Source organism: Marmota marmota, unplaced genomic scaffold, assembly GCF_001458135.2.
Source record: "Marmota marmota marmota unplaced genomic scaffold, marMar, whole genome shotgun sequence".
In the NCBI taxonomy this organism is placed as follows: domain Eukaryota; kingdom Metazoa; phylum Chordata; class Mammalia; order Rodentia; family Sciuridae; genus Marmota; species Marmota marmota.
The window spans coordinates 1135550-1154815 of record NW_026000093.1 but is presented as its reverse complement, the minus strand read 5'-3'; the positions used below and the strand labels follow the sequence as shown (position 1 = coordinate 1154815).

The following is a 19266-nucleotide window of genomic DNA, read 5'->3' as shown; positions in this document are numbered from 1 at the left end:
AAAGGGAAATTGCATGGTAATGGAGGGAGATCTTCATGATTTTACAAAATACATATAAGAGGTTGTGAGGGGGAATGGGAAAATAAACAAGGAGAAATATGAATTACAGTGGATGGGGTAGAGAGAGAAGATGGGAGGGGAGGGAGGGGGGATGGTAGAGGATAGGAAAGGTAGCAGAATACAACAGTTACTAATAGGGCATTATGTAAAAATGTGGATGTGTAACTGATGTGATTCTGCAATCTGTATTTGGGGTAAAATTGGGAGTTCATAACCAACTTGAATCTAATGTATGAAATATGATATGTCAAGAGCTTTATAATGTTTTGAACAACCAATAAAAAAAAATTAAAAAAAAAAAAAATAAAAAATAAAACATGATTAGCACATTCACTAGCGGGAACAAGTTAGGTAGGGGTGATTGGCTAGTACAAGAAAGGGATTCATTTGAACTGATTGGTTTAAGCCAAGAGGGGTGTTCCTGCTGAACTACATGGTTTCCCAACATGTTATCAACCACCATTAACTACTGGGAGGGTCATCTGGCATCCCAGGTTGTTACAGTCTGTAAACAAGTCAGGATGGCACCTGGCATTTTGCCAGAGAAATGTTAGAGTCTGTAAACAAGTCTGGATGGTGCCTGGCAAAATGCCAGAGGGAGTGGTTTGTGAAGTAACACCAGCAAGCCATTAAGTGTGGAGATTCCTTATTGGTTGACTGATGTATCTAGTTTATGCTAATTAGATAAGCTGTGTGGAATGTATAAATACCGCTCCTGTCCTGCAATAAACAGCTTCCACTCCTGCTGTATCAACGTACACAAGTTATTCGTCACCCCCCGGTTATTTTGCCCAGCCAGCCGGGCTGCGGACCAGGTATTTCCCTGTCTCATGCTGATTGGTGGCTGCTAGGAGGTTGCTATGGGTCCCCACCTAGCCTGACTGAGGGACACCTGGCGCAGCAGATCTCTCCTGTTATTTGTAGATAAACAACTCAGCAGGGTGGGAATGTGCCTAGGAGTGCTCTGTGGGTCTTTCCAAGGACTAAGGTCATGTCCCTTCCTTGGACAGGCTTTGCTCTGAGGTAGAGGCTGGTTTTTCTCTTCCTCCCTCCCCCACCCCTTCTACTTTCTTGGTCTTCTGTTTGTTTATTGTTTTAGTAATTGGTGTGCTGTAGATTAACATAAAAGTGGGATTTATTGTGATAAATTTCATTTCTCCTTTTCCCCTTTTCCATCCCTCCTCCCTCTCCCTTAACTTCTTCCCCAACTTCACTGTTCTCTCTTCTATTCCCATGAGATCTTTTTTTTTTTTTAATTCCTTGTATCTCTCTAGCTTCCCCATACAAGAGAAAACATTTGGCCCTTGACTGTGAGTCTGGCTTATTTCACTTAGTATGATGTTCTCCAGTTCCATTCATTTACCAGCAAATGATATAATTTCATTCTTCCTTATGGCTGAGTAAAACTCTATCATGAACCTATACCACATTTTCTTTATCCAATCATCTGTTGATGGGTACATACACTGGTTCCATAACTTCACTACCGTGAACTGTGCTGCTATAAACATTGATCATCAAATGGATTGATCCACTGATGAGGTTACAGCTCTCAGAATCCAATCATTTCACTTTTGAACATTACCGGTTGCCTAACACATGAGCTTTTTTCAGGGAACACTCCCCGATTCAAACCATGACAGTCATGATAAACTGACTAGCATAGTTCTGTTCCCAGTCCAAGTAGATAAGATTCTTTTCACTTACCAGAAACAAGAGTTTCTCAAAATCTGCCTGTTTTACTTCAGGACTACCTTCAGAAACATATTAATATGCTTCCTCTGTACTTTATTCACGTTTGAGAAAAGTAGCAACATCTTATTAACAGATATTAAATGGGTAACCAAAGGAGAAGTCCACAAAACATACTTGTATACATAGGTTCTTCACTAGGGGATTTTTTCTGAGGCAAATGAGAAAGAGATAAGCACCCTCATCTCTGTCCAGACCTACCTGACTTCTTGGAGAACAGGTTCCTTCACTCATTGAATGGTTACTACCTACTGTACATTACTCAAAAACAGGAGAAAAGATATTTGATAAAATGACAGGAGTCTCTCTTTCTGTCAATTCCTGCTCTCAAGATGGAGACTGACCAGGAGGATGTGTCTTCTCTCTCTGGTCTTTAGGTGACATCTAACCCTGACATCTCACAGCTGAGCCCAGCCCACATACAACTCCCTCAAGGCAGGCACACACCCCTTAGCAGATTAAAGCCTTCTTCTCTGGATGCCCAGCCTCTCTGCCATAGGCCCTTGGTTCCAACAGATTTCAGAGAACAAAGGAGACATCCGAACACAGATGAGGCAGAGACCCTCGCTACTCATAGGGAATCCAAACCCTCACTATTGCAGGCCTCAGTGGAGACACAAGTGTCCCCCTGCATGGATACCTCAGTCATAATCCAGCAGGTCCTAGTAGGAGCAGAAGATGCAGAATCTCAAAGGCAATAATGGAAGAATAAGGTGGTGTCTGATGACTGAAATTGATAGGTCAGCTGCACACAGAAAGAATGAAGTTCCCGTGGGACTCATCTAACTGAGAGACATGTGCTGTCCTCCCCTTGGCCCTGGGTCAGGCACCAGGGATACTAACAATGGGCAAAGCATACCAGCCCTTCCTGTCCGCACAGCTGGTATGCAATGGATAGAACCTGGGACACCTGAGTCAAGAGCTGCTAGGAACATGAGCCAAGTTTAAACCCAACAGCACCGTCGAATGAAAACAGCATCACAGACTCTATACGTTGACTTTTGTAACAGAACACTAAAGCAGGTTTTGATTTTATTAGAGTTACGGCATTTTCTGACATCTCCCTTCTCAGGAAACACCTTGAAACTTTCTAAAAAGAAAGTTGGAAATGAGTAAATCTGAACACTAAAATTAGCCTATTGCACAAAAAACCCTCGATCTACTTTTAAGTACCTGGTTTTGTTGTAATTCATTCATTAAGAGAACTGAAGGTGCTCCCTCACAGGCAGAGCAACAAATTTCTCCAGTAACATTAAACCCAATAAAGCAAAACTGAAATATATATATATATATATATATATATATATATATATATATTTCTCTTAAGAAGTACCACACAAGAGCTTTTCGCATGCATTTATTTAATGTAAGAGTGTTTCATGGAGGCCATAAAACATGAAAGACTGGTCAGTTACAATAGGAGGATACTTAGAGTGACTGGAATAGCTGGATCTGGCTTGATAGCACTAATTCAGCCTGGTTTTGTCTCTGAGGCAGTAAAACAGCAAAATGTCCTGTACTTGTGCCCTGTACTGCTAAGGTACCTTCTGCTTGAGAATTTCAGACCTTTTGCAACTCTGAACTTGCACGGTATGGTCAGCTGAGAAGGGCACATTGCCACTCCTCCCAAAAGGGCACATTGCCACTCCTCCCAAAAGGGCAGGTCTGAGTGTGTCTCCAAGTCTCCAATTCAGAGCAGATTACCAGAGCTCAATAAATCCCCAAGCCATTCAGGCAAAAGATCACTGGAGTTGGTTTGGTTTAGCCTAAGTCTCCCTCTCTCCTGCCGGGGTCACCGCTTGTAAACTGCAGGGCATTACCAGGAGCCTCAGCCTATGGAGATTCCTCAAAAGACTAGGAATGGAAGTACCATATGACTCAGTTATCCCATTCCTTGGTATTTATACTAAAGAATTAAAATCATCCTACCATAATGATAAGTGTGTACCATGTTTATAGCAACACGATTCACAATAGCCAAATTACAGAACCAGCCTAGGTGCTCATCAACAGACAATCAATAAAGAAAACATGGGATGTATACACAACAGTTTTTATTCAGCCATAAATAAGAATGAGAAGAATGAAATTATATGTCATTTTTAGAAAAATGCATGGAACTTGAGAGCATTATGTGAAATAAGTGAAATAAGCCAGGTTCAGAATGTCAAGGGTTATATGTTTTCTTCATATTTGGAAGCTAGAGTTAAAAAAAAAAATTAAAAAGCAGCAGGGGGTTGAGGGCCATGAAAATCCAAAGAAGACCAGTAGAGGAAGGAGACTAACAGAGGGAGGAAGGGAGAGAAAGGGGAGGTGCTAGGGAATAAAATTAATTTATTGCATATACATAATACAACATATAACAACAAATCCCACTAATATGTGCAAATTATAGTGCACTAATAAAAATGTTTTTAAAAAGAAGGGGCTTCATGTCTCTATAATTCCATCCCATAGGAGCTGGATATTGCTGCAGCTCCCAGCTACCATGTCAATCAGCAGAAGCCACAGCATGCTACCTTCCTGCCAGGAAGCCCTGGGCCAAAGGGATCTATTCGTCATATACAGGAGAATATGTCAACAAAAACAGGCACCTCAAGGTTTAGGTAAACACCTAAGGCATCTTTCAAAACCATCTGGTTTAGCTTGGACTTGCTTTAGGAAGAACCCAGATGCCAAGATCCCACTTCCTGGGGACAAAAATTTGGGATTTATACAGGAATCAAAAGTTTCTACTATGATGACTGACTGCTTCACAGTCTCAGTCTGGTACAGAGAACCAGAGTAAAATGAGACTCCCAGGGTTCTGTAGGCGCTTCCCCGGGGTGCCTGCAGTCACGTGGTCTAAACTCAGACTAGGAGCTCTCGTGGGACACTCAGTGTCTAGAACTGAGTTCAGTTCTCTTGGAGAACTTCAGTTCTTTTTGAGAATTCAGGGTTTTAACATTTTATTCTTCTAACACAGTTGTCTCTCTTCTGGATTCCTGGCATGCACGGTGAATATTCAGGGTGATCATAGTGGACCAAGAGAGGAAAATCAGAATATGGAATGCACAAGTCACAGAAATGAGAGATTAGAGGATGGAAGGAATATTTATGGAGCAAATACTCTGATAAGCAAAGAGGCAGCCAAGGACGCCTTGAGAGCAGAGGTCAGGACCAGGGGCACATAGTTTTATTTAATGGCAAAAGAGACTCCTTAAGGAAAACATGACCTTTGTGTTCAAGATGACATTTCGCTAAAAGGGAATGAGTAATTTAAAACATTTAACCTGCCAATCACAAAAAGACCCTTTTTTTCATCCAAGACATGTGGACTCTTGTTGGTGGTCTCTAAAATGCCCCCAGTCAAATCAAAATGACCTGGTGACAAATAAACAGCATCAAAATTCCACGTTCTGTCACTACTGCCTGCCAGCTTTTTCATTCTGTGGCTACTGTTAGTCCATTTTCTGTCGTTGTGATGAAACCACCTGACACAGCCACAAAGAAAAATGAAATTATGTCATTTACAGGAAAACGGATGGAAATAGAGACCATCGCGTTAAGTGAAATACGTGAGACTCAGAAGGTCAAGGGTCCTATGTTTTTCTCTCCTATGCAGAAGCAACAGAGGAAAAAAGGAAAAGAAAGGTGGGGTGGATCTCATGAAAATCAAAGGGAAATTAGTAGAGGAAAGGGACCAGGGGATGGGAGGAGGGCGGGACCAGTGAGGGAGCAGGGAGTGATATTCCTGGGGAGTGATATTGGCCAAATTATAGTCTTATATTGTGTGCATGTACAAATATGTAACAACAAGTCCCATCCTTATGTACAACTGTAATGCACCAAGAAAAAAATGGGAAGAAAAGAAAACCTGACACAACTTGGTAGAGGAAAGATTTATTCTGGCTCACAGTTTCAGCAATTGCAGTCCGTGGTCATCCGGCTCCATTGCTTTGGGCCTGAGGAAAGGCAGAAACATCATTCACAGAAGGACATGGAGGAGAAAATCTGTTCAGTTCATGGCAATTTTGAAGCAGAAAGTGAGAGAGGGGCTAGGGACAAGATAAACCTATTGTGGATTGAGCTGCTATAAACATTGATGTGGCTGCATCACTCTAGTATGCTAATTTTAAGTCCCTTGGGTATAGACCAAGGGGTGGGATAGCTGGGTCAAATGGTGGTCCCATTCCCAATTTTCCAAGAAATCTCCATACCGCTTTCCAGATTGCTTACACCAATTTGCAGTCCCACCAGCAATGTATGAGTGTGCATTTTTTCCCACATCCTCACCAACACTTATTGTTGCTTGTATTCTTGATAATTGCTGTTCTGACTGGAGTGAGATGGAATCTTAGAATAATTTTTTCCCACATCCTTGCCAACACTTATTGTTGTTTGTATGCATAATAGCTGCCATGCTAACTGGTGTGAGATGAAATCTTAGAGTGGTTTTGATTTGCATTTCTCTAATTGCTAGTGATGATGATCATTTTTTCATGTATTTGTTGATTGATTGTATATCATCTTCTGAGAAGCATCTGTTCAGGTCCTTGGCCCATTTATTGATTGGATTATTTGTTGTTTTGGTGTTTAGCTTTTTGAGTTCTTTATGTACCCTAGAGATTAGTGCTCTATCTGATGTGTGAGGGGTAACGATTTGCTCCCAAGATGTAGGCTCTCTATTCACCTCACAGATTGTATCTTTTGCTGAGAAGAAACATTTTAGTTTGAATCCATCCAATTTATTGATTCTTTTTTTTTTTAATTCTCGATTTTATTCTTGTGCCACAGGAGTCTTATTAAGGAAGTTGGGGCCTAATCCCACATGATGGAGATTAGGGCATATTTTTTCTTTTATTAGACACAGGGTCTCTAGTTTTATTCCTAAGTCCTTGATCCATTTTGAGTTGAGTTTGTGCCTGGTGAGAGATAGGGGTTTAATTTCATTTTGTTGCATATGGATTTCCAGTTTTCCCAGCACCATTTGTTTTTGGCACCTTTGTCTAATATAATTGTAATTGTGTGGGTTAGTCTCTGTGTCCTCTATTCTGTACCATTGGTCTACCAGTCTGTTTTGGTGCCAACACCATGCTGGTTTTATTACTATTGCTCGATAGTATAGTTTAAGGTCCAGTATAGCGATGACACCTGCTTTACTCTTCCTGCTAAGGATTGCTTTGGCTATTCTGGGTCTCTTATTTTTCCAGATGAATTTCATGATTGCTGCTGGTGGGACTGCAAATGGGTGCAGCTGATATGGAAAGCAGTATGGAGATTTCTTGGAAAATTGGGAATGGAACCACCATTTGACCCAGCTATCCCTCTCCTCAGTCTATACCCAAAGGACTTAAAAACAGCGTACTACAGGGACACAGCCACATTAATGTTTATAGCAGCACAATTCACAATAGCTAAACTGTGGAATCTAGATTCCCTTCAATAGATAAATGGATTAAAAAATGTGGCATATGTGCACAATGGAATATTACTCAGCAATAAAAGAGAATAAAATCATGGCATTTGCAGGTAAATGGATGGAGTTAGAGAAGATAATGCTAGGTGAAGTTAGCCAATCCCCAAAAACCAAATGCTGAATGTGTTCTTTAATATAAGGAGGCTGATTCATAGTGGAATAGGGAGAGGAAGCATGAGATGAATAGACGAACTCTAGATAGGGCAGAGTTGTTGGAGGGGAAGGGAGGGGGCATGGGGTTATAAATGATGGTGGAATGTGATAATCATTATTATCCAAAGTACTCGTATAAAGATATGAGTTGGTGTGATGAAAAACTGTGCTCTATATATGTAATAAGAATTGTAATGCATTCCACTGTCATATATAAATAAAGAAACCTTTTCCATAATAAAATTTAAAGTAAATGTTAAAAAAAAAGATAAACCCCCAAGGTATACCCCAGCCACCTGCTTCCTCCAACCATTCCCCACTGCCTAAAGTTTCTACCTCCTACCAGTCGTCCACTCAATTATCAATGCCTTAGTCCACTGATGATGAGGTCAGAGTATTTATGACCCAATCACTTCCCCCAAAGCCCCACCCCTAGATATTGTTGCTTTGGAGACTAAATCTTCAGCACATGAATTGGGGGGGGGGGATATTCCAGATAGAAATCGTAACATATATTATTGGTGCTTTCATGTCAGACATATGGATGATTTCCGCTAAAGAACTTAACATTCAATTTCAGAATCTTCAGACAGATTAAGGTTCATTTTTATTCCATTCTGGTTATGACGCAGCCAAGACAGCTGCTGTCTCTGTCAAGGGCATGGCTGGAGAAGGGCTCATTACAAAGCTGTGAGTTCTTCATACATAACAGCCATGACCAAAGCACAGCCAGACTCACTTTGCAAATGTGATCCTCTTCCCTGCTTATACCCAGGTTAGAATGGGGAAGTTGTTCTACAGAGTCTATAAGGTTGTCCTGTTCTTTTCCTGCCAGTGAAAGAAAGCCCCTCCACTCTAGTTCACCATGAAAGGACACTTTACATTTCCTATTTCCTTCTCTAGTCCAGCTGGGCACCAGGGACTCCCCTGCTCCATGATATTAAATATCATATTGTGCTTTCAGAGTCCAGCATCATAGAGAAAAGCTATTACTTTCATGAATAAAATATTTTTAAAACTCCTTCCTCTGACACAAAAGATTCTCCACGCTCGCCCTTTCCACACATAGTGAGCCCACTAGGAATGGAAACACTTCAGTATGACCCTTCGAGGAAATCTGGATACTTGCAAAAGATGGATAACTAAAATGTCTAAGTTTGTCAAATACAATAAAATACTTCAAAGGAACATTCATTCAACAAAAAAAAAAAAAAAAACACTCCCATCCAGCAGATAAAAGAAGTTCCTGAAATCAAAAAGCTTACTGATACTGGGCATAGTGGCACACACCTGTGATCCCAGCAACTTGGGAAACTGCGGCAAGAGGACTGCACATCTGAGACCAGCCTCAGCAATGTAACAAGACAATGTCTCAAAATAAAAAATAAAAAGGACTTGGAACATAACTCAGTGGCAAAGCACACCAGGTTCAATCCCCAGTACCAAAAAAAAAAAAAAAAAAACTATCACTGATTGAGTCCTATTGAATCTGAATCTTACACTGCTACTTTATTCATGGTAATTTGAAAAACAAGCTAAAGTACTTTAAAAGCATATCAGGAGTATCAAGCATAAATCTGGGTGGGAAGAGGAAGAATAGAAATTCAGTAGATTAGACAAAGGGGAATGAAGGGAAGAAGGGAGGGATAGAAAAAGGAAAAACAGTGGAATGAATCTGACATCCTTTTCCTAGGTACGTACATGAATACACCACAGTGAACCCCACCACTGTATAGATCCACAAGAAAGGGGTCCTAGTTAGTATAAGATATGTTCCATGCTTGCATAATCATATTAAAATGGATTCTACTACTATGTATAACTAAAAAGAACCAATTAAAAAAAGCAATAAATCTGGGTGAGGCTAAAGCAGAATCTCAAGTTCAAGGCCAGCCTGCACAATTTAGTAAGACCCTGTCTCAAATACAATGAAAAAAAAAAAAAAGGCTAGGAATGTAGCTCAATCGTATAGCTCTTCCCTAGCGTGTGCTAGGCCCTGGGTTCAATCCCCTGTACCAAATAAATAAATATCTGTGAGTTAATGCATTGTTATGTAAAACTTGAAAAAACAAGTTTAAATATATTGTTCAAAAATTATATCTCCTCTATCAATTATAACTGCAATTTGACACAACTTCATATGAAAAACAAATTATTATGCTGTAATAGAAACGTGTCTACTATAAAAGTCTCAAGTTATTAATGGAAAGAAACTGACATTCCTTTATTGAAATGCGTTTTTGCTAGGTATTAAGTAAAAATGTTACATATGATGTGGAGAATGGGAGATCACAAGGAAATGATTTACATCATTACCTGATACAGCCAAAAAAAAGCACTTGATTTTAAAATTGAAGAAAAGCAAAATTTCTCAAGTCATCAGTATTCTTAATACTGCCCTAATACACAATACAACAGTAATAAAAATAATTTTTAATATGTTTACCATCCCAACACCCTAACAAATCACTTTTACCTTTTACATTCTCGGGACATTTCAACCCTAACAACTTCATAAACTAAAGTAACATTCACACAGAAAAATCACTTCCAGATTTGATAAAACTCACTTAAAAAATAATCCCCCAGGGCTGGGGCTGTAGCTCAATTGTAGGGCACTTGCCTCACATGTGTGAGGCACTAGGTTTAATCTTCAGCAACATATAAAAATAAATTAATAAACAAAGATATTGTGTCCATCGACAACTTAAAAAAATTTAAATAATAATAATCCCCCAAAATATTTACAATTATAAAACTAAGAAAGTGATTTCTGAAAATAAGGCATGCTTCACCCACATCATATTTTGAAACCTTTCCCTAACACACCTGCATTTCTCCATAGGTTCCAAACATGTCCAAGAGTAGATACAGAAATACCTCCATGTGGGGAACAGATACACTGAAGGTATCTGTAAATATCACCCAAATTTTAATTGATTTTCTGTTAATTCCATCAGTAAAGTAAGGCTGACCTCAGAATCAAAAAAAAAAAAAATCATACTGCCTGCCATTCTATTATTTCAGCACCTTCTTCATTATAATCCCATTTCATTCCTACGGCAAATGAAAATGCATGCTAAATGAAACAGTCATTCAAGGATAGGAATCAGAGCTAAAAACTTACCCAGCTGAAATCTTAAAAGTATAATTCCAGAAATTCATGAGGATTTAGAAAACAACATGGACTTGCTAGGCACATGCTCCTCCTAGTGACTGAACTGGGGAAAAGAAAAGATGTGGTTTTCCAAAGTTGCGCTCATTAAATGTGTAACCACCCACAGTGTGAAGAAGGGGTCTCCACCAGTCTTCAAATAAATTTCCATGCAGATTCTCCTCCCTAGAGACCACATACCACTTCACTTCTTGCTTGCAAATTCTCAGTACTATATAGTACATGTTGTCCTGTCCTGGGTCTTCAGTTCATAAAAAGCTCCCAAGAGAGAGGTTTGTTCTGTTTTTTGTTTGGCAGATGATAGATATTTCAAAATGCTTGTGCATGGACAGCACTTATGGATAACAACTCAAGCAAATCTTGATGTGCATTTACTTTCAATATCGAATCTTATAGAAGGTATTAGGGGGGGTCCAGGAGACGCTGCAATTTCCTTGTCAAATTTAGTCTTGTTTCACTCCACTTTACCCTAGAATTGTGATTTCATTGAAAAATAAAGAAACCGAAATGAATACACCAAAATTTTCCTTAAAATACGCAGCATCTGAGGGGACTCAGGGACCACTCGAGGTAACATTCACACTGTGCCTGAGCCCTGCCAAATGCGTAACCAAGCCAGCCCAAGAGAGGTGGTGCGGGAGGGAGGCCAGCCTCTATGGGAGACCTCCCTGGCCACATGTTCACCCTTCAGCCTGGGACATTGACAAGGACACAACACACAGCCAAAAGTCAAACCCAAGTATGGTACAAATTTTTCTTAACACAAGATGTTGAAAAGAATCATCTTGCCACGTCTACGAGAAAAAAAATCCACCTGTAAGTTTCCAGAACTCTTTGTGGCGTTCCTGAGCCTATGCAGCTTAGACCATCCTAGAGACCCTACCCTAGTCTTGAAAAACAAAACAGCAAACAGGGTAGAAAGGTACCAAGCACAAGTGGAGCGTCTATTTTACACCCAGGAAGAGGTGCCTGTCATGGTTGCAAGTCTTACCACACTAGGGGGGCCTGGGAGAAGAGGTCTCCATACTCCTCCGAGCATTTCTCTGCACCTTTGCCCTACAGGGGCTGCAGGTTTCCTGTTCCTTCTGTCCTTAGTCTTTCATCAACGCTGCAGCCAGAGGGCCGGTGTTAAGATGTATGTCCACATAGGTCCTTCTCAGCTCAGAACCTGCAACAGCTCCACTGAGGATGGGCCCCTCAGAGGCCTGCAGCCACCACCTCTGACCTCTGCTCCACCACCCTGGCCTTCTCCCAGATGTCTGCCCAGGGGCTCCCTTACCTTCACCAATGCCTATCTGGCCTCCTCTTTAAAGGGGGAGTCCGCCCAGCCCCTCACTCCTGCTCCATTTCTGCCTATGTGATCTGCAGTTTAGTGCTTCCCTGCATTTACCAGCTGCTGTCTCTCCCTGGCTGAAGTGGCTGTCCCAAAGGCAGGGCCCTGGTGTGTCCCAGACCATTCTCCTTCCTTGCACAGCCAGATTATCGAATGGCATCCATGCTGAGGGCACATTCAGAACAGTCTAGCCTCTTGTTCATTAAATTACTTCAAGCCTAAAGAAGAACCCAGAAAGATAAACATCCTTTGGTCATATTTGTTTAATTTGAATAAATACAAGATTACAGATCAAGGTGACACTAGATGGCCCCTCTTCCTCTCCGGAAGAAACCTCCAAGTTTCATTCTGTCACCCCAAACACACTTTTATGTTATTATTACATGCATATAAGGGCTCACACTCAATGTTATGCTACTCTGCTTCTTTTGAAACTTTAAACAAATATCCAATTATGCATTTTCTATAAGCTAGATTTTTCATCTTATGTTTAAAATTTATCCATGATGAAAGCAGGATGGGGATTCCTTACAAAACTGGGAATGGAACCACCATTTGACCCAGCTGTCTCTCTCCTCAGTCTATACCCAAAGGACTTAAAAACAGCATACTACAGGGACACAGCCACATCAATGTTCATAGCAGCACAATTCACAATAGCTAAACTGTGGAGCCAACCTAGATGCCCTTCAGTGGATGAATGGATAAAAAAAAAATGTGATACACACACACACACACAAAATGGAATTTTACTCAGCAATAAAAGAGAATAAAATCATGGCATTTCCAGATAAATGCATGGCATTGGAGAAGATAATGCTAAGTGAAGTTAGCCAATCCCCCCCCAAAAAAAATGCCAAATGTTTTCTCTGATATAATGAGGCTGACTCATACTGGGGTAGGGAGGGGGAGCATGGGAGGATTAGATGAATTCTAGATCAGGAAGAGGGGTGGGAGGGAAAGGGAGGGGGCAGGGGATTAGCAAGGATGGTGGAATGTGATGGACATCATTATCCAAAGTACAAGTATAAAGACACAAATTGGGTGTCAACATACTTTATATATAAACAGATATGAAAAATTGTGGTATGTACATGTAATAAGAATGCTGTCATTTAGTTTTTTAAAAATCAATTAAATTTTTTTTAAATGTACCCATGATGATGTATATACCTCTCATTTATTTTTACTTCTTTATTACATTCCATGGGGTGACTATCCCACAAGTTTTGTGATTTTTCACACTCTGAGTACATCTCTTGCATCTATTATGTGAGTTGTAATTTTTCTTCCAGCTTTGGGGTTGAGTTATACCACTGTCTCCCTGAAGCTTGCCTCCCATCTGCCATTATTTTGTCCCATCTTGTAGGATCAGAAACATCAGCAGCATCAAACATGGGTTAGTGTTTCTATCCCAGAACTTCTGGGCTTCTCTCTTATTTATGGTGATTTTTGGTGTAAAGAAATTTTTTACTTTCCTACAAGATGCCAGGAGGAGATGTTATACAACAGGAGATGAATGGTTTTCCACCATTCAGTCTCTTCCTTTACAACTTGGGGTTTTTGCACATTAAGACATCTTAATGTATCCCAAGGTCATAAAAATAGTTGCCATATGAGTTTCTTGGAGCTGCCAAAACAGAGTACCACAAACTGGGTGGCTGTTATAGTTTGATCTACAATGTCCCAAAGGCCCATGTAGTACACACTTGGTCCTCAGCTAGATACTATTGGCAGAAGTGGAAACCTTTAAGAGGTTGAGTGTAGTGGGAAGAAGTTAGGTCATTGGGAGTATGCCCTTGAAGGGGATACTGGAATTCTAGCCCCTTCCTCTCTCTCTTTCACTTTCTGGCTACCATGAGGTGAGCAGCTTCACACCAGCATGTGCTCCCACCATTATATACTGTGCTGCCACGGTTCCAAAAGCAATGCAACCAACAGACCATGAACTGAAAATCTATTAAACTATGAACCAAAATAAACCTTTCCTCTTTATAAGTTGCTTACCTCAGGTTTTTAATCACAGTAACAGAAAGCTGACTAACATAGTGGCTTAAACAACACGTTTAATCTCTTATACTCCAGAGTCTAGAAATCTGAAGTCAAGATGTCAGCAAGTCTGCACTCCTCTCATGGCCCTAGAGGAGAATCCTTCCTGCCTCCTCTGACTTCTGCTGTTTCCCTGCAGTCCCTGGCATTTCCTTACTTACAGGCACGTCACTCACGTAACCACCTTCTCCCTGTGTCTTTTCATTGCCTTCCTTTTGTATACATCTGTATCCAAACTCCCCCTTTTGTAAGGACACCAGTAATCATTGGATTAGGACCCACCTTAATGCCTTCATCTTAACTTTGCTATCTCTGAAAAACCTTATTTCCAAAAAAAGTCACAATCTGAGGTTGAGGTTTAGGACTTCCAACATTCCAACATTTTCTTTTAAGAGGACAAAAATAAAACCAAAGACTCTTTTGTGTTTTGTGTTGTGGTGTGTTGGTAGTGCTGGTGATGGTCAAAATTTTAGAGTTTCGCCTTTTACACGTAGGCCTGCATTTATCTGGAACCGGGTCTTTAGTTCCAGAAAACCATTCATCTCCTGTTGTATAACATCTCCTCCTGGCATCTTGTAGGAAATAATCCAATCTCCTGCACTGGTTTCCCAAGATACCCCTGCCTCCAATCAAGTTTACACACACACATGACTGTTTCTCAGCTTTATTACCTCTGTTTAAGTCACCTACTTATTCCTGTTTCTTGATTACTTAAGTTTATTTTTTTTTTAATTTGATATCTGGTAGAAATAATACTCCCTCTTTATACTTCCTCTTTAGATTTGCTTTTTACGGCTATCAGCTATCAGATTTTCTGTAAGAATTTTAGGATCAGCATCTCAAGCTTTAACAAAAGCCTATGATATTTTGATTGACACTGTTATAATAAATCAGGGAGAAAGGGTGTTTTTTATAGCAAGTCTTCCCAATTGTGCACATCTTTCTCTCTATTCATTTACATCTTTCAATGAACTTGTATCCTTTTTTTTTTCCAAGACGTTTCTTGCACACGTTTGTTTCCTTCATCTCTAGATATATTGGTGCTCTAGAATAGTTGTTATAATATCTAGAGGATTGTCCATGGCTCTAAAGGCTGGAGGAGGAGGAGGAGGAGGAAAGGATATCAAGAGAGATACAGGACTAAGAAAAGGTTAGTACATGTCCTGAGACAAAGGCTGAAGAAGGCCCTCTCGCCTTTCGCAGAACAATGTAAATCATGCCTGAGGTGGGTAATCCATGTGTGTGTCAGTTTGGCTGGGCAGGATGTACCCAGATCCTTAGTTAAACATATTTCCGGATCTATCTGTGAGGTGGTTTCTGGATGAGATTAATATTTGAATCTATAAATGAAGTAAAGCGGATTGCCCTCCCCAATGTGGTTGACCTTATCCAAACCACTGAGGGTCTCAGTAAAATAAAACGACGACTAAGAATCCTTTCTCTCTGCCTATCTTTAAGCCTGGGCATTGCTCTTCTGCCTTCAGACTTAGACTCAGATAGGAACTACACCATCAGCTGTCCTGCCACCCTGCCAACCACAGATCTATGGATTTTTCAGCCTTCTTAATTATTTTAGTAAATATTTACATTTTCTTTTGTAAAGAATCCAACCTAGAGTCCTCTGGAGAACGTGGACTATTACAATACAAAATGCTGGGTTTTTTTTTTTGTAAATACTTCAAATTATCTCCTTTTCCTTCCCCCTTATTAATAAAAACAAGAAAACACAGTTGTCAAACAAGGTGTTGGAGACTGGGAAAGCTAACGTCAATTGTCAATATTGGCATCTGTACACTCCAGTGCAACATCAGTAATGACGGCCCCTCCACTTGTCATGTTATGTCCCCCAACCACACAGATTACAGAAAGCATAGCCCATGATTTGTATTAAGGAACAAAAACTATGGCAGCAAAGTCTTCAAGATCTGTCTTGCCTTCCAATATCCAGAGAGGTGAGTCACATGGCCAGGTGATGCTACCTGCTCTCAAGGCAGACGGCAGGTGCATGCTTCAGAGCACCTCACAGAGCAGGAAGAGACCATTGTGCACACTGCTGGAGAGATCCAATGCCGCTGGACAACAGCAGCTATGAGAGAACTTAGGCAGGCACTCTAGGCAAATACTAGAACATTCTCTAAGGAGCAGTGGGGATGGGGATGATGGACATGTTTGTGAACACATGTAAGCTTCCCTTTTGGGGACCTGTATAAATACCAAGAAAGAGAGTGCTTTGCGGGAAAGGATGGGAAGCGAGCATGCCCTGTGTGTGTGGTCTGTTGAATGGTTAATATGAAAGTCATTGTCATTTACACCTTTGGTTTGCTTGCCCAGCATAGCAGTTTCCCTGGGAAGACGCCCTCTCTGGTCCTCAGTCCATGTGGTCTGAGTGTGGCAATCCCACCCCCCAGCATAAACACATGAGGGGGCCTGCCCATTAAGAAATACTTAATAAAAATTCGGCTCCTGGATTGGAATGCAGCCCAAGGCTGAACAAGCCTTCGTCCCAGGATGCTATGGAAATGACTAGGAGAAAACAATCTGGGTCTCCAGGCAGATGAGATCCAACCTAGAGTTTCTTCCACACTGAGGATAGGGAGCAGGGCGTGGGGAGAACAAGAGACCCCCCTGGGAAGATGCCACACAAACCTGAAGACGTGGTGACTAAGCCAACCAGTTCCTCAGCATCTGATTCATGTTTCAGCAGCTTGTGAAACACAGGACACACCAAATGCCAGTCATTCGGTTCAGGCACAAGTCACAAAGTGTCACAAAGCCCCACCTGTTCCTAATCAAAATTACTGGTAAGCTAATAATAAACTTCGTTCAGCAGGAGCTGGCCTGATGAAGGCGGCCAACTCCATCAGACACGACCAGCTAATAGTGTTCCCTTGATGGAGTGGGAACAACACAAGACGTCCACCACCACCATCATTTCTATCAGAGCTGCGTGGTCTTAAACCAGGGAAGGTAACAACACGAGGAAGAGAGAGAAACCCTTACCCTGTGGGCGGATGACAAGTATCTTCTTAAGGGTGGAATAGAATATAACCAAAATGTTTTAACAAAGTGACAGGCTGAGAGAAATGGCTTTCAGAGAGCATGAAACCAGTGGATTCATATCCAAATTAATATTTCCTACAAAAGCAGTAAGGAAAAGAAGATCACCCACACACACATACACACGCACACACGCACGCATGCACATGGAAGTTCCTTAAAGGGACTCAAGGGATGAGAAGCACAGAAAAATTAACTCAAAACCATTAGTCATCAGAGAAGTACAGATTGCATCTTTTTTTTTATTTGTTATTTTTTTAGTTGTAGTTGAACACAATACCTTTATTTTAATGTGGTGCTGAGGCTCAAACCCAGGGCCTCGCACATGCTAGGCGAGTGCTCTACCACTGGCCACAACCACAGCCCCCAGATTGCATCTTAGTGAGGTACAAGTTTTCACACACATAGTCTCTCTTATAGAAATAATCACGCATACATGTTCATACAACATACTCTTTGTAGCATTTTCCGTGATGTTGGAAACTAAACATTGACCTGGAAGTGTGCAGGGCTTAAAAGCACAGTACATTACACTTACAACAAATCCATTTATATGTTGTTTTAAATGTACATAAACATAATAAGAATGGGCCTCTCCAAGTCTCTAAGAGCAAGTTTTTTTTTTTTTAATGCTTTTTTTTTTTTTTAATATTTATTTTTTTAGTTTTCGGCGGACACAACATCTTTGTCTGCATGTGGTGCTGAGGATCGAACCCAGGCCGCATGCATGCCAGGCGAGCGCGCTACCGCTTGAGCCACATCCCCAGCCCTAAGAGCAAGTTTTGATTTTGGTTTTAAGTATAAAGTGGTATTTAGAAACCATTTACAAATACTTGATAAATGGATTTTCTTTAAATGAGCCTACTGTCTGATGAGAGTCTGGGTGAAAATTGGGATTTCAGACCATGATTAAATTACTATGGATTTTTTTTTCCTTGGGAAAAAAATAGTACTAAAAAAAGATCTTTTTATTTGTTTTAAATGCCCATCAGCCACAGAATTTAACAGTTGTGGCAATCCTTGTTCTGCATGCAATTATCTGTATTCTCCTTATTCCCACACCCAAAATCATTTACTTCACTTAGTGTTTTGTCCCTATTTGGAAGAAATGGAACTTCTCAGCAAGCAGTCTGGATAAAGATGGCTGGGGAAGCGTTTCAAGACTTTGAGGTCAGACAAGAATTGAAACAACCCTAAGGTCACTCCTGGTCCCTTATGAACTGGTTTTACATCTACACTTGGTGGCAGCCAGCACAGAAAACAAAATGGTGCATCTGAGTCACATTTCAGAACATGGTTTTCAGCTGACCTTGGTTCCACCTGATACCTCCACCTAGAACCCTGACGTATGCCTATAGTTTCTACCTATGCCTACACTGATTGTCCAACCAATGTACCAAAGAATCTGCAACAGGATAGGCCCAAGATCTCATAATGGCCAAACGTGCCCCTGTGTCCTTCCTACCACGTCCTCTTCCAAATCCCTTCACTCACTTTGCTCCTCCTCCACTAGAAACACCAATCAACTATCTATGCACAATGAATTTTTGCTGAACTCATTTATTGGCTCTAATAGTTTTGGGTATGTGTGCAGATTGCTTCAGCTTTCTATATAACTGATCATGGCATATGTGAAACTAGTTGTAATTCTTTCTTTCTAATGTTAGTGTCTCATTTCTTTTTCTTGCCTAATTACTCTGGTTAGCGCCTCCAGGACTATGATAAGTAGAAGTGGTGAGAGCAAACACACTTCCTTTTTCCAGTTCTTTGGAGTAAAGCTTTCTTTCAATCTTTCACCTGTGATAAGTAACAACAAAAACAAACTACCACAAAGTAAACCCAGGCACAGATGACTTCACTCCTGAATACTACCAAATATTTAAGCACAGTGCTACCTATGGGGTTTTCATAGATGACATATCAGGTTCTATTCCTAATTCATGGAGGGTTTTAAAGAAAGTATGTTGGATTTTGTCAAATGTTTTTTCTCTTTCCACTGAGGTGATCTGGGGACTTTGTCCTCTATTCTATCACTTTGGTTTATCATGTTTTGTTTGACTTGTATATTGAACACTCTTGCATATAGGAGATAAATTTCATTTAAACTATGCTATATAATCATCTTTATAGATGGATGGATTTTGCTTGCTAGTGTTTTGTTGAGATTTTTGCATCCATATTTATAAGAGATGTTGGTCTATGGTCTTCTTTTCTTGGAATGTCTTTGTC

The 19266-nt window shown here is 40.6% G+C and overlaps 1 long non-coding RNA gene across 1 annotated transcript in view; it reads right to left on the bottom strand.

Moving 5' to 3' along the window:
• LOC125610526 overlaps positions 1 to 10787 on the bottom strand; it is a 39924-nt gene extending 29137 nt beyond the window's left edge. The window contains exons 1-2 of the long non-coding RNA XR_007340511.1: positions 10551 to 10787; positions 5669 to 5756 (exon numbers count right to left, since the gene is read on the bottom strand). This is a non-coding gene — a long non-coding RNA (uncharacterized LOC125610526). The remainder of the gene's footprint in view (positions 1 to 5668; positions 5757 to 10550) is intronic.
• Between the last annotated feature and the right edge of the window lie 8479 nt (positions 10788 to 19266).